The sequence below is a fragment of the Humulus lupulus genome, chromosome 7 (genome assembly GCF_963169125.1).
Source record: "Humulus lupulus chromosome 7, drHumLupu1.1, whole genome shotgun sequence".
Lineage (NCBI taxonomy): Eukaryota > Viridiplantae > Streptophyta > Magnoliopsida > Rosales > Cannabaceae > Humulus > Humulus lupulus.
This window is the reverse complement of record NC_084799.1, coordinates 151,711,248-151,727,832: the sequence shown is the minus strand read 5'-3', so window position 1 is coordinate 151,727,832 and position 16,585 is coordinate 151,711,248. Positions and strand designations below refer to the sequence as shown.

The 16,585-nt window shown below is 38.5% G+C and overlaps 1 pseudogene; it reads right to left on the bottom strand.

Moving 5' to 3' along the window:
• Nucleotides 1-488: 488 nt before the first annotated feature.
• LOC133789957 (uncharacterized) lies at nt 489-5,074 on the bottom strand (annotated as a pseudogene).
• Between the last annotated feature and the right edge of the window lie 11,511 nt (nt 5,075-16,585).

Below are 16,585 nucleotides of genomic sequence, written 5' to 3'. Positions count from 1 at the left end.
TTGTCTTCCTAATGAAAACTGAAATTAAAGACAAGCCTTTTGTCTTCCTCATGAAAACCGAAAATTAAAGACAAAAGGACTATTGGACTCACACAAGTCAAATGTTTGACTTATCACAAAAATAAAGAAAGACCAAATAACAACAATAACGTAAATAAATTAAAATGACAAATACAATAAGACTCATGAAGCTCCTAAACTCAGTCAACTTTGATGAGTAAGACAAGTCTTTGTTCTCCTTCAATGTTGACCACGGTCTCCTCTTGTTTTAGGACTTTGTGGACTAGGCTGTTAAGTTCTTCCTTGAATCTCTTGGCTCGTGCCCTTGTCACTGGACCAACTGGAACTTGGCTTGATACTTGGGTCTTGGTGTCCTCATCATTCCCCCCCTCTTTAGAAGGATTTGACCTCAAATCGTCACCTGCATCAAAAGGACTCAAATCAGAAACATTAAAAGTAGCACTAACATTATACTCACTTGGTAAATCGAGTCTGTAGGCATTGTCATTGATCCTTTCAAGTACTTGAAATGGACCATCTCCTCGAGGTAGCAATTTTGAACGCCTTTGTGTTGGGAATCGCTCTTTCCTCATGTGTAACCATACCCAATCACCGGGCTCAAAAACCTGCTTATGACGACCCTTGTTAGCTTGCTTAATGTATTGTTCAGTCCTTCTTTCTATGTTGAGTCGCGCCCTCTCATGGATTTTCTTCACAAATTCTGCCTTCTTCTCGCCATCTAAATTCAAATGCTCAGAAACAGGTAAAGGTGATAAATCCAAAGGAGTTAGAGGATTAAAACCATAAACAATTTCAAATGGTGAAAATTTAGTAGCAGAATGCATTGAACGATTATAAGCAAACTCAACATGTGGCAAACAATCTTCCCAAGTCTTAATATTTTTACTTATGATAGCCCTCAACAAGGTGGATAGGGTCCTATTAACTACTTCTGTTTGACCATCGGTTTGAGGGTGACAAGTAGTAGAAAATAATAGTTTTGTCCCAAGTTTTCCCCACAATGTTTTCCAAAAGTAGCTTAAGAACTTAGCATCCCTATCTGATACAATTGTTCTAGGCATACCATGTAATCTCACAATCTCCCTAAAGAACAAATCTGCAACGTTAGAGGCATCATCAGTTTTATGACAAGGAATAAAATGAGCCATCTTAGAAAATCTGTCTACAACCACAAAGATTGAATCCCTCCCACGCTTACTTCTAGGTAAACCCAACACAAAATCCATTGAAATGTCAACCCATGGTGAACTAGGGATAGGTAGGGGTGTGTAAAGGCCATTTGGCTGAACTCTTGATTTAGCTTGCCTACAAGTGACACACCTACCACAAATTCGCTCAACATCTCGTTTCATGTGGGGCCAAAAGAAGTGCTCTTGCAACATAACTAGGGTCTTAGCAACTCCAAAATGTCCCATCAACCCTCCCCCGTGGGACTCTCTAACTAGCAAATCTCTCAAAGAACAATTAGGCACACACAACCTATGCTCCCTAAACAAGAAACCCTCATGCCTATAAAATTTTCCTTCAGCAGATTTTTCACAAACACCATAAATTTCCCCAAAATCATGGTCAGCAAAATACAGCTCCTTTATGTGTTCAAACCCAAGTAATTTAGCATCAAGAGTGGAGATTAGGGCATACCTGCGAGAAAGGGCATCAGCAACCACATTCTCCTTACCTTGTTTATAGCGAATGACATAAGGAAATGTCTCAATGAACTCAACCCATCTGGCATGTCTCTTGTTGAGCTTATGTTGGCCTTTCAAATGTTTCAAGGATTCATGATCTGTGCGAATCACAAACTCCTTTGGCCACAAATAGTGCTGCCATGTTTCTAAAGCACGCACTAGTGCATACAATTCTTTGTCATAGGTGGGGTAATTGAGGGCAGCCCCACTTAGCTTTTCGCTAAAGTATGCAAGCGGTCTCCCATCCTGCATAAGAACAGCGCCAATACCTATTCCAGAAGCATCACATTCAACTTCAAAAGTGTTAGAAAAGTTAGGCAAAGCAAGTAAAGGAGCATGAGTAAGCTGGTATTTCAGTAGCTGAAATGCCTCCTCTTGAGCTTCACCCCATTTAAATATCACATTCTTTTTGATAACTTCTGTAAGTGGTGCGGCGATGGTGCTAAAATTTTTCACAAACCTCCTGTAGAAGCTAGCAAGTCCATGAAAACTTCTAACATTACCTATAGTTGTAGGGGTCGGCCACTCTTGGATGGCTTTGATCTTTTCTTCATCCACCTGAATACCTGTAGCACTTACAACAAAGCCTAGGAAAACAAGCTTATCGGTGCAGAAAGTACACTTACTGAGGTTAGCATATAAACTCTGTTTCCTAAGAACATCCAAAACAGAATGCAAATGCAAAACATGGTCATGCAAATTCTTACTATAAATAAGAATATCATCAAAATACACAACCACAAATTTTCCAATGAAAGCACGCAATACATGATTCATTAAGCGCATGAAAGTGCTAGGTGCATTAGTTAGTCCAAATGGCATGACTAACCACTCATACAATCCATGTTTAGTTTTAAAAGCAGTTTTCCACTCATCCCCTTCTTTCATACGTATCTGATGATACCCACTTTTAAGATCAATTTTGGAAAACACACAAGAACCATGCAATTCATCTAACATGTCATCTAAACGAGGAATGGGATGTCGATATTTTATCGTTATATTGTTGATGGCTCGACAGTCAACACACATCCTCCATGTTCCATCCTTCTTGGGAACTAGAATCACTGGAACAGCACAAGGGCTCATGCTTTCTCTCACATGCCCTTTCTCCATCAATTCTTCAATTTGCCTTTGCAATTCCTTTGTTTCATCAGGATTACTTCTGTAGGCTGGTCGGTTTGGGATGGAAGCACCTGGAACAAAATCAATTTGATGTTCTATTCCTCGAACAGGTGGCAAACCATGTGGTACTTTCTCAGGAAACACATCCTCAAATTCCTGCAAAATAGACACAACAACACTTGGCAGCGAAGAATCAAGTTGGTTAGTATTTAAAAGAGCCTCCTTATACATGAGTAAAATCATGGGCTGTTTTGTACACAATGCTCTCTTAACCTCACTTTTTTTTGCATAAAAATTATTTTGTTTTCTCTCACTTGATTCCACACTTTTCTCTCTTTGTTTCTCTTTTTCCTCACTCTCATTCATCTTTTCATTCTCTTTTTGCTCACTCATTTTCTTTTTGTCACTCAATTTTTGCAACCTCACTTGATCTTCATACACTTGCTTTGGTGTCAAAGGCGCTAGAGTGATTGTTCGTTGACGGAATGTGAATGAATACTTGTTGGTGAAGCCGTCATGCTGCACCCGCCGATCAAATTGCCAAGGCCTTCCTAGAAGGAGGTGTCCAGCTTGCATGGGAACCACATCACACAACACCTCATCTTCATACTTGCCAATTCGAAATGAGACTAGCACCTGTTTTGTAACCCTCACTTCACCACTATCATTCAGCCATTGCAATTTGTATGGACAAGGATGCCTAAGCGTTGTAAGCCCCAGCTTGGCAACCATGGAAGCACTAGCAACATTAGTACAACTACCTCCATCAATAATGACACTACATACCTTGTCTCTCACATGACAACGAGTGTGAAAGATGTTCTCTCGCTGCACCTCTTCTTCCTCTTCTTTTGCTTGCAAATTCAGGACTCGCCTTGTGACTAGTGCAAGCATCTCACCAGATTATGGTCCATACTCATTGTCAGAAGCATCTTCCAATGGTGGCATGTCAGCAAGATCATCTTCATCTTCAGAATCTATCTCTCCACTTTCTCGAATCACCATGACTCTCTTGTTTGGACACTGGCTAGCAATGTGTCCTCTCCCCTGACATTTGAAACACCTTATCTCACTAGAATGAGACTTAGTAGGAGTTGTTTTACCTTGAGGTGGCGTGGCTGTGGTGGCTGGTTTTGGTGTAGATGATGAAGTGGGTTGGTCTTCTATCTTTGGATAGTTCGACCTCCAAGGTGTTGTACTTGGATTGTGTGGGCTCGGTCTTGACCTCGAACTTGAACTACCCTTCTTGAGCTGCCTCTCAACTTTGATTGCCATATGAACCAAATCCTCCAATTCCACATAATGGTGTAGCTCGATTGGGTCAGCAATCTCTCTGTTCAACCCATTCAAAAACCTTGCCATGGTTGCCTCCCGATCCTCTTCAACATTGGCTCTAATCATAGCCATCTCCATCTCCTTATAATACTCATCAACACTTCTGGACCCTTGACGAAGACCCTGCAACTTAAGGTATAGATCTCGATAATAATGAGATGGTACAAACCGTCGCCTCATCACCCTCTTCATGGCCTCCCATGTGTCAATAGGGCGATCTCCACTCCGCCTCCTGTTGATGCACAACTGATCCCACCAAACAATAGCATAATCAGTAAACTCAATGGCAGCAAGTTTTACCTTCTTCATGTCGGAGTAGTTGTGACAATCAAAAACTAGCTCCATTTTCTTCTCCCACTCAAGGTATGCTTCAGGATCACTCTTCCCCTGAAATGCCGGGATTCTCATTTTGATATTCCCCATATAATTATCTACCTGGTTCCTATCTTCTCTATTCCCACCATACCTCCTATGGTTACCCGTCGACATCCTATCAAACTCATCATCAGAAACTACCCCTTCTAAATCCCCTTCATTCTCATCCTCCCTTTGGTGCACCCTATTCCTCCTTGGTCTCCGTTGTGCCCTCTCTTCTACCCTATCCAACCGCTCATGTATTTGCTCACACTCCTCCCTCAACATCCTCCTCATCTCCCCCATTAAAGCTTCAATTTGTAGATTTGGAACTGTAGGTGGTGGAGCGTCATTGCCTGCATTTCTTTCTGTATTTTGTGACATGATGGAGAATCTGCAAAACAATAAGGTTAGACAATTATAGAAAGGACCTCACTGCACTCCCTCACGTGTTTCACTCAAAGAAAATGGTCACTCAAGTACACTCGTGTTTGCACTCAATGATGGCTTTTACCCTCAAATAAGCTCACACCTCTGCCTTTTTTCCCCTCTATTTTCTTCTTTAAGCTCTTTGAAAACTAATGAAACAGTGATATGGAGTATTCAAGCAGCAAATCCAACCAAACAAACCAAACGAACACCGACGAAAACTGGTAAAAATGACGAAAAATGATGATTTTTTGGAACACTTGTGTGGGGTTTTGGCAAAAAGGCCTCTAGACCATGGGGAACAAGAATAGAACAAAATATTTAGTTATATGAAATGTACCCTTTTGAGACCAAAACCTTTTAAGCCTCGTTCTTTAGTGGTTTCTGTATCACGTTTTCACTAAATGACTTGATTAGCAAGTCCTGCACCTTTATAAGTACACAGTGTAGCGGTCTTGGCTATCCATGATGAGGACACCAAGACCCAAGTATCAAGTCAAGTTCCAGTTGGTCCAGTGACGAGGGCACGAGCCAAGAGATTCAAGGAAGAACTTAACAGCCTAGTCCACAAAGTCCTAAAACAAGAGGAGACCGTGGTCAACATTGAAGGAGAACAAAGACTTGTCTTACTCATCAAAGTTGACTGAGTTTAGGAGCTTAATGAGTCTTTTTATTTTTAATCACGTTTTTTTTAGTCTTTGTTTATTTTGTGATAAGTCAAATATTTGACTTGTGTGAGTCCAATAGTCCTTTTGTCTTTAATTTTCGGTTTTCATGAGGAAGACAAAAGGCTTGTCTTTAATTTCGGTTTTCATTAGGAAGACAAAGGGGCTGTCCTTAATTTTTCGATTTCATTAGGAAGACCAAGGGTCTTGTTTTCATGTAATTTTCGTCCTTATAAGGACTGCCAAAACAATGTGAAAAATCAGATTATGTTGAATGAAATTGTGAGTTTATTTCTTCTTGAGTTCTTGAAGAAACTTTTGAACTTATCAAGGAGATTCCTTGTGGCGTTCATCCTGACTTATCAAACGGATTCCATCCCCATTTGTGGCGTCTTCCTCATACCAAGGTTCGTGCTTGGCTAAGCATTGGGTCGCGGTTCCATTCCAATCTCGTGTGTTCTTGGTGGCTGTTCCATATTTGGTGTCGGGTTTCGTCACACTTGTTGGCGTGGTTCGTATCAGTTGGTATCAGAGCTTAGGATCATTCGGTTTGGCCTATCCTTTTTCATTTTTTTTTTCCTATTCAATTCGTGTTCTTATTTTAGGGTTTCTGAAAAAAAAAAAAAATTCATCATCTAGTCGTGTTTTGAGTTCTTTGTACTTGTTTATTTGTTGTGAAATCCGAGCCACAAATCTTGTTTCATAGAGTTCTTTGTTCAATTGGTGCGTTTGAATTAGGGTTGTTGAAAATCTATCTATTTTTTTTTTTTGTTCTCTGAAATCGTGAATTAGGGCTTTGAGTTTCTCTTGTTCTTATTGTGAAAATCTGAATTGGGATCGAGTTTTTCTCTTGTTTTTGTTGTGAAATCCGAATGTGCTTTGGGTTTCTCTTGTTCTAATTGTGGAATCTGAATTTCCATTGGTTAATTTCCTCATTTCAATTGTTTCCTTGTTCAATCATTTCCTTTTTTTCAAAATTTCCATTATATCTTTGTGAAATCCCTTGAAATCCGAAAGTATTCTAGAGCCACAAATTGGTATTGTTAATTCCCTTGTTTCAATTGTGTCCCTGGTTTCAATTGTTGCTTTAGTTGTGGTGAAATCTGAGATTGGTTTTTCATGTTATGGGGAGTGTTGTTGCATCATAGATTGGTTTGTTCTTGAAATCGTTTTAGTAACATAAATTGCTTGGTTTTCGGGTTGGCTCTTTGGTATTCATTTTTTTTTGTTCGGGTTGGCTCTTTGTTCTTGAAAAAAAAAAAAAAAATTGAAACAAGAGAAAAGAAAGAAGAAGAAAAATTCAAAGGGGATCCGAACCTTAAAAAAAAAAAAAAAAAAATTTTGTTCTATTCTTGTTCCCCATGCTCTAGAGGCCTTTTTGCAAAACCCCACACAAGTGTTCCAAAAATCACCATTTTTCCCAACTTTTTCATCGGTTTTCGTTTGGTTTGTTTGGTAGAATTGGCTGCCTGAACCTCCATATCACTGTTTCATTAGTTTTCAAAGAGCTTAAAGAAGAAAATAGAGTGGAAAAAGGCAGAGGTGTGAGCTTATTTGAGGGTAAAAGCCATCATTGAGTGCAAACACGAGTGTACTTGAGTGACCATTTTTCTTTGAGTGAAACACGTGAGGGAGTGTGGTGAGGTCTTTTTCTAACCTTATTTTTTGCAGATTTTCAATCATGTCACAAAATACAGAAAGAAATGCAGGCAATGACACTCCACCACCTACCGTTCCAAATCTACAAATTGAAGCTTTAATGGGGGAGATGAGGAGGATGTTGAGGGAGGAGTGTGAGCAAATACATGAGCGGTTGGATAGGGTAGAAGAGGGGGCACAACGGAGACCAAGGAGGGGTAGGGTACACCAAAGGGAGGATGAGAATGAAGGGGATTTAGAAGGGGTAGTTTCTGATGATGAGTTTGATAGGATGTCGGCGGGTAACCATAGGAGGTATGGTGGGAATAGAGAAGATAGGAACCAGGTAGATAACTATTTGGGGAATATCAAAATGAGAATCCCAGCATTTCAGGGGAAGAGTGATCCTGAAGCATACCTTGAGTGGGAGAAGAAAATGGAGCTAGTTTTTTATTGTCACAACTACTCCGACATGAAGAAGGTAAAACTTGCTGCCATTGAGTTTACTGATTATGCTATTGTTTGGTGGGATCAGTTGTGCATCAACAGGAGGCGGAGTGGAGATCGCCCTATTGACACATGGGAGGCCATGAAGAGGGTGATGAGGCGACGGTTTGTACCACCTCATTATTATCGAGATCTCTACCTTAAGTTGCAGGGTCTTCGTCAGGGCTACAGAAGTGTTGATGAGTATTACAAGGAGATGGAGATGGCTATGATTAGAGCCAATGTTGAAGAGGATCGGGAGGCAACCATGGCAAGGTTTTTGAATGGGTTGAACCGAGAGATTGCTGACCCAATCAAAGTTGAGAGGCAGCTCAAGAAGGGCAGTTCAAGTTCGAGGTCAAGACCGAGCCCACACAATCCAAGTACAACACCTTGGAGGTCGAACTATCCAAAGAAAGAAGACCAACCCACTTCATCATCTACACCAAAACCAGCCACCACAGCCACACCACCTCAAGGTAAAACAACTCCTACTAAGTCTCATTCTAGTGAGATAAGGTGTTTCAAATGTCAGGGGCGAGGACACATAGCTAGCCAGTGTCCAAACAAGAGAGTCATGGTGATTCGAGAAAGTGGAGAGATAGATTCTGAAGATGAAGATGATCTTGCTGACATGCCACCTTTGGAAGATGCTTCTGACAATGAGTATGGACCAGAATCTGGTGAGATGCTTGCACTAGTCACAAGGCGAGTCCTGAATTTGCAAGCAAAAGAAGAGGAAGAAGAGGTGCAGCGAGAGAACATCTTTCACACTCGTTGTCATGTGAGAGACAAGGTATGTAGTGTCATTATTGATGGAGGTAGTTGTACTGATGTTGCTAGTGCTTCCATGGTTGCCAAGCTGGGGCTTACAACGCTTAGGCATCCTTGTCCATACAAATTGCAATGGCTGAATGATAGTGGTGAAGTGAGGGTTACAAAACAGGTGCTAGTCTCATTTCGAATTGGCAAGTATGAAGATGAGGTGTTGTGTGATGTGGTTCCCATGCAAGCTGGACACCTCCTTCTAGGAAGGCCTTGGCAATTTGATCGGCGGGTGCAGCATGACGGCTTCACCAACAAGTATTCATTCACATTCCGTCAACGAACAATCACTCTAGCGCCTTTGACACCAAAGCAAGTGTATGAAGATCAAGTGAGGTTGCAAAAATTGAGTGACAAAAAGAAAATGAGTGAGCAAAAAGAGAGTGAAAAGATGAATGAGAGTGAGGAAAAAGAGAGACAAAGAGAGAAAAGTGTGGAATCAAGTGAGAGAAAACAAAATAATTTTTATGCAAAAAAAAGTGAGGTTAAGAGAGCTTTGTGTACAAAACAGCCCATGATTTTACTCATGTATAAGGAGGCTCTTTTAAATACTAACCAACTTGATTCTTCGCTGCCAAGTGTTGTTGTGTCTATTTTGCAGGAATTTGAGGATGTGTTTCCTGAGAAAGTACCACATGGATTGCCACCTGTTCGAGGAATAGAACATCAAATTGATTTTGTTCCAAGTGCTTCCATCCCAAACCGACCAGCCTACAGAAGTAATCCTGATGAAACAAAGGAATTGCAAAGGCAAATTGAAGAATTGATGGAGAAAGGGCATGTGAGAGAAAGCATGAGCCCTTGTGCTGTTCCAGTGATTCTAGTTCCCAAGAAGGATGGAACATGGAGGATGTGTGTTGATTGTCGAGCCATCAACAATATAACGGTAAAATATCGACATCCCATTCCTCGTTTAGATGACATGTTAGATGAATTGCATGGTTCTTGTGTGTTTTCCAAAATTGATCTTAAAAGTGGGTATCATCAGATACGTATGAAAGAAGGGGATGAGTGGAAAACTGCTTTTAAAACTAAACATGGATTGTATGAGTGGTTAGTCATGCCTTTTGGACTAACTAATGCACCTAGCACTTTCATGCGCTTAATGAATCATGTATTGCGTGCTTTCATTGGAAAATTTGTGGTTGTGTATTTTGATGATATTCTTATTTATAGTAAGAATTTGCATGACCATGTTTTGCATTTGCATTCTGTTTTGGATGTTCTTAGGAAACAGAGTTTATATGCTAACCTCAGTAAGTGTACTTTCTGCACCGATAAGCTTGTTTTCCTAGGCTTTGTTGTAAGTGCTACAGGTATTCAGGTGGATGAAGAAAAGATCAAAGCCATCCAAGAGTGGCCGACCCCTACAACTATAGGTAATGTTAGAAGTTTTCATGGACTTGCTAGCTTCTACAGGAGGTTTGTGAAAAATTTTAGCACCATCGCCGCACCACTTACAGAAGTTATCAAAAAGAATGTGATATTTAAATGGGGTGAAGCTCAAGAGGAGGCATTTCAGCTACTGAAATACAAGCTTACTCATGCTCCTTTACTTGCTTTGCCTAACTTTTCTAACACTTTTGAAGTTGAATGTGATGCTTCTGGAATAGGTATTGGCGCTGTTCTTATGCAGGATGGGAGACCGCTTGCATACTTTAGCGAAAAGCTAAGTGGGGCTGCCCTCAATTACCCCACCTATGACAAAGAATTGTATGCACTAGTGCGTGCTTTAGAAACATGGCAGCACTATTTGTGGCCAAAGGAGTTTGTGATTCGCACAGATCATGAATCCTTGAAACATTTGAAAGGCCAACACAAGCTCAACAAGAGACATGCAAGATGGGTTGAGTTCATTGAGACATTTCCTTATGTCAATCGCTATAAACAAGGTAAGGAGAATGTGGTTGCTGATGCCCTTTCTCGCAGGTATGCCCTAATCTCTACTCTTGATGCTAAATTTCTTGGGTTTGAACACATAAAGGAGTTGTATTCTGCTGACCATGATTTTGGGGAAACTTATGCTGTTTGTGAAAAGTCTGCTGACGGAAAATTTTATAGGCATGAGAGTTTCTTGTTTAGGGAGCATAGGTTGTGTGTGCCTAATTGTTCTTTGAGAGATTTGCTAGTTAGAGAGTCCCACGGTGGAGGGTTGATGGGACATTTTGGAGTTGCTAAGACCCTAGCTATGTTGCAAGACCACTTCTTTTGGCCCCACATGAAACGAGATGCTGAGCGAATTTGTGGTAGGTGTGTCACTTGTAGGCAAGCTAAATCAAGAGTTCAGCCAAATGGCCTTTACACACCCCTACCTATCCCTAGTTCACCATGGGTTGACATTTCAATGGATTTTGTGTTGGGTTTACCTAGAAGTAAGCGTGGGAGGGATTCAATCTTTGTGGTTGTAGACAGATTTTCTAAGATGGCTCATTTTATTCCTTGTCATAAAACTGATGATGCCTCTAACGTTGCAGATTTGTTCTTTAGGGAGATTGTGAGATTACATGGTATGCCTAGAACAATTGTATCAGATAGGGATGCCAAGTTCTTAAGCTATTTTTGGAAAACATTGTGGGGAAAACTTGGGACAAAACTATTATTTTCTACTACTTGTCACCCTCAAACCGATGGTCAAACAGAAGTAGTTAATAGGACCCTATCCACCTTGTTGAGGGCTATCATAAGTAAAAATATTAAGACTTGGGAAGATTGTTTGCCACATGTTGAGTTTGCTTATAATCGTTCAATGCATTCTGCTACTAAATTTTCACCATTTGAAATTGTTTATGGTTTTAATCCTCTAACTCCTTTGGATTTATCACCTTTACCTGTTTCTGAGCATTTGAATTTAGATGGCGAGAAGAAGGCAGAATTTGTGAAGACAATCCATGAGAGGGCGCGACTCAACATAGAGAGAAGGACTGAACAATACATTAAGCAAGCTAACAAGGGTCGTCATAAGCAGGTTTTTGAGCCCGATGATTGGGTATGGTTACACATGAGGAAAGAGCGATTCCCAACACAAAGGCGTTCAAAATTGCTACCTCGAGGAGATGGTCCATTTCAAGTACTTGAAAGGATCAATGACAATGCCTACAGACTCGATTTACCAGGTGAGTATAATGTTAGTGCTACTTTTAATGTTTCTGATTTGAGTCCTTTTTATGCAGGTGACGATTTGAGGTCAAATCCTTCTAAAGAGGGGGGGAATGATGAGGACACCAAGACCCAAGTATCAAGCCAAGTTCCAGTTGGTCCAGTGACGAGGGCACGAGCCAAGAGATTCAAGGAAGAACTTAACAGCCTAGTCCACAAAGTCCTAAAACAAGAGGAGACCGTGGTCAACATTGAAGGAGAACAAAGACTTGTCTTACTCATCAAAGTTGACTGAGTTTAGGAGCTTAATGAGTCTTTTTATTTTAGTCACGTTTTTTAGTCTTTGTTTATTTTGTGATAAGTCAAACATTTGACTTGTGTGAGTCCAATAGTCCTTTTGTCTTTATTTTTCGGTTTTCATGAGGAAGACAAAAGCTTGTCTTTAATTTCGGTTTTCATTAGGAAGACAAAGGGGCTGTCCTTAATTTTTCGGTTTCATTAGGAAGACCAAGGGTCTTCTTTTCATGTAATTTTCGTCCTTATAAGGACTGCCAAAACATTTGGAAAAATCAGATTATGTTGAATGAAATTGTGAGTTTATTTCTTCTTGAGTTCTTGAAGAAACTTTTGAACTTATCAAGGAGATTCCTTGTGGCGTTCATCCTGACTTATCAAACGGATTCCATCCCCGTTTGTGGCGTCTTCCTCATACCAAGGTTCGTGCTTGGCTAAGCATTGGGTCGCGGTTCCATTCCAATCTCGTGTGTTCTTGGTGGCTGTTCCATATTTGGTGTCGGGTTTCGTCACACTTGTTGGCGTGGTTCGTATCATAAACTCTCTCAGAAAATGCCTCAAGAATGCCCCAAGTAACAGTCCCAAAGTCTCAAAACTAGAGATTTTTTTTTTCAGTCTAAAAAGATCAGATCCCCCCAAAATGATGCCATGAGCCATTTATTTATAGGCTCATGAATCGTACATCAGATATCTCCCTTTGACCGGGTCCTTGGTTCTTCCAACAGACTTTAATTAATAAAGTATAAATGAATTTAAATTACAATAATATAGCTATTATTCTGGGATATCTGAGAGATTCATGCGGCAGTTGAGCATGATTCGGTTTGAAGCTGTTACTGAGGACATAGGCAAGCACCTCTCGATGGCAAAGCACACCTCTAGCACACCTCTGGTCGGTATAGGCAAAGCACTCCTCTGGTCTAGCATGACACATCTCTGGTCTAGAAAAATACTTTACTGGTCGGGCAAAATAGATGACTGGTCGGCCAGAATAGATGACTGGTCGGCCAAAATGACTAACTGGTCGGCCAAAACAAATGACTGGTCGGTCAAAACGACTGACTGGTCGGCCAAACTCCTATCTGGTCAGTAAAAAATCTTTACCGGTCGGACAGAAATTCTATTAGGTCGGTCAAATCACTTTATCACAACTCCGAAGAGTCAATACATTTATTGACTATTAATGTGCCATTTATTGACCATGTATTGCCACTTGTCACTTCTGATTGCCACGTCATCGAATTGAATTTTTGGGGATAACAATAGGTCCGTGGTCCCTGAGTCTCCTCTATACTACAATTTAAATGGTAAAGATGTCACAGGCAATATAAATAGAGAAAATGATTAAATTGCAAAGAAATTAATTTTCTAGGACCAAGTGATAATTATGTGTAATTAATTAATTATTTGACTAATTAGTTTTTTATTTGAAAAACTTTATATTACTTGAAATTAAATTAATCAGTGTTTGGATTACTATTATAGAGAGTTTAATATTATCTTAGTATAGAATAATTATTCAAATCTGACAATTTAAGATAAAGTTAATTCTGAATTATTTGATATTTATTTTTGAAATAATATTTATATTATTTTTGAATAAATATATTGTCTTAATTTTAATTAAACAAACAAATGAGAAAAATTAAAGACAATAGAGTGTGTTACACGCCACTCACTGTGCATGGCACCGCATTCACTGCCACTTATCTCTAGAATTTGAATTGTTTAAATTCAATTTTCATTTGTTTATTTAATTAATTGTTTAAATATTGTTTTAATTTGATTAAAATAAATATATAACCGATAAGTTTTGAATTAATAAAATAAAAAGAAATAAAATTGTTTTATTACAAAAAACAAGCAATCTTTAAAAGATGTATAACTAGATAGAATTTTTCTAAGGCTGAAATTTTTTCTAGAACTCTATGAGGCTTCTCTTCTCAAAACACTCTAGATCATCCTTACCAAGCAATTATTATCGATAGAATGATAAATTTCTCATATAGATCTTAATATAATTTTGGAGGAAAAAACACAAAATTTAAATAGATAAATATTTAAATGTTCTTCATCACCAAATACTTTGACATGCTCAATCATACGACAAACAAGAAAATAAGCATTCACTATTATCAACAAATAATTATATTTGTGCCACAAATAGATTAAATACAAATACAATCATGAAATGAAATTCATGGATTAATCTTGTTTGTGCAAGAACATATGAAAATAATAGAATATGAAAAATTGAGTGAAATTGTGAAAAAATTGTCAAAAGTGGACCTTGTACGCACCTCTGGGCCCCAAAAAACGACATGTTGTTTTGCTTGATAGAGGCCAAAATGACATGTTTTTTTGCTTGATAAAGGCAAAACCGACGTGGTGTTCATCTTCATCCCTATCCTCTTGTCTGGGCACGCAAGCGACTTGATTCCGACGAATCCGTCCTGGCCAAAAATAAACCTCTGGCAGTTGTTTTCCAGCACCGGATGAGGGGTTTTCCTTCATTTTTCATGCTCAATCTATTTCCAACATCCATTTTTCCAAGAAGCACTCAAACTCGAAAGATCTATACTCATTTTCGGCCATGGACGAGCTTTCAAAAGGCTTAGTATTCTCAGCAATATGCACAATTTTTTTTACCCAAAACATAGTTAAAACCCAACAATCATTATCAAGCCCGATTTCGCACATCATCATAGCATTATTTCGAATATATTTATGCAAAAATCAGATTTGAAAGAAATTAGGTTTATGCCTAAAATGCAAGCCCTAAAAGCAAATGACCATGGCTCTTGATAACAATTGTTAGTTTTAATTGAATGAGCAAAACAATAATCATGGAATGGTTAAATCCACACAATCAATTCCCATATACCAACCAAGATCACATTTTATTTAGGGCATTATTTGCACAATAATAAACATACATCTTAAGCTTGACATTGAATCTTCAATGGTCATCTTGATCACTATTAATATCTACCATAAGGGGTATATTGGGTTTATATTATTAGTGATGGTATATGGTTTAATAAGCCAACTTGTAGTCATTAGGGTACTACCATGTGCTAGTTCTCATTATGATTATTAACAATTAGTAGACACTCAAATCAATGGTTGTGATTATAGAATTATGTTTGTAATTATATTAGTTCATATTATAATTCTAACAGAATACGCCCATGGTTGTTATTTCTTTCAACATTTCATAACAATTTCTCTAAATTCTCTGTTACATTTTTCATCATTGATATCATCTCTTGCATGAAATCACAAAAGCCTTCGTCTTCTTTCTCCAGAGGGTCGAAAGATTGATTTTATTCAAATCACAAAAGTCTTTGTCTTCTTCCTCAAGAGGATCATCAGAAAGATTGATTTTATTTAAAATAATCACGGCTCTAATATTTTCAAAACCCATTAATATTTTCAAAACCCATCATACCTGAGTTGTGGAAATATTCAAACTAAACAAATAAAGCACAAATTATTATGATAATAATTTAATCAATGCATAAGAAATTTTTTTATATATAAAAAATAAAATACTTGCTTATTTTAAAATCTGCTTAATAAAATAATATATATAATAAAAAAGAAAAACTTGAAGTTAACCGACGAAATATCGTTTCGAAATGTTGTAAAAACAAAATATCTATTGATGACCTTTAATTTTTGCTGGAAGTAGCCCCGTCAAACGCGGGGACTAGATTCATTTAACGAAAATAAGCAGAAACACTGAAACGCAGAGGAGGCCTCGGCCAAGTACATCAACATACACATGCTGTTAAACATTATCATGGATTATGAGCATTCAATCAATAACTTTATACACACCAACCATCATTACTCATAATCATTAAAGCTAAGATCAAGCATTTATTTAGAGCATCCAAAATACAATAAATGCACATACCTCCCAATCCATCCATGTGAGCCATTTGATTCCAAGAACCATCAACAAGAATCACTACAAAAACACAAGATTAGAGCAATAACCCTAGAGGCACAATGTGGAGCTATCCCCCTTTGTTCTTATTACCAATCACCTTAAAACCCCTTAATCACCAAAGACATATATTTATATGTCATACCCTTGTAACCCAAAGGGGTTATTCACTAATAGGGCTTAAGTGGGTTTTATTATGGTATACTATAATTTAATGGGCCAACTATAGTATTAAGGGTGCTCTCATGTGCCTCTAACATATAGTTAATTTATTAACCATCCCATTATGGTTATTAGTGTAAAATTAGGCACATAATTAATGATTGTGTATTATGGAATTAAACCTATGATTGTATTAGTTCATTATAATAATTCCAACACATGCTTGAAGCCAACAATTATTGAGATAACATTCATTAACAAAAGCAGAACAATACTAAGGAAAATGACCAAATAATCTAGAAAAAACTCGCAGAACTACAAGTTAACCTAATTAGTAGATCCCAACGAGCCACCGATGCATCCCACTCAACTAGCAGCAGGCTAAGTTAGAGAGAGACCCGATAGTTATTGAAGATGTCTTTGTTTAGTACCTTCCAGTCTATTACACCAATGAGCCTGTTGGAGTGTGAACTTGGCCATGTTATGGGCTGCAAAATTCGTGTCTCTTGGGA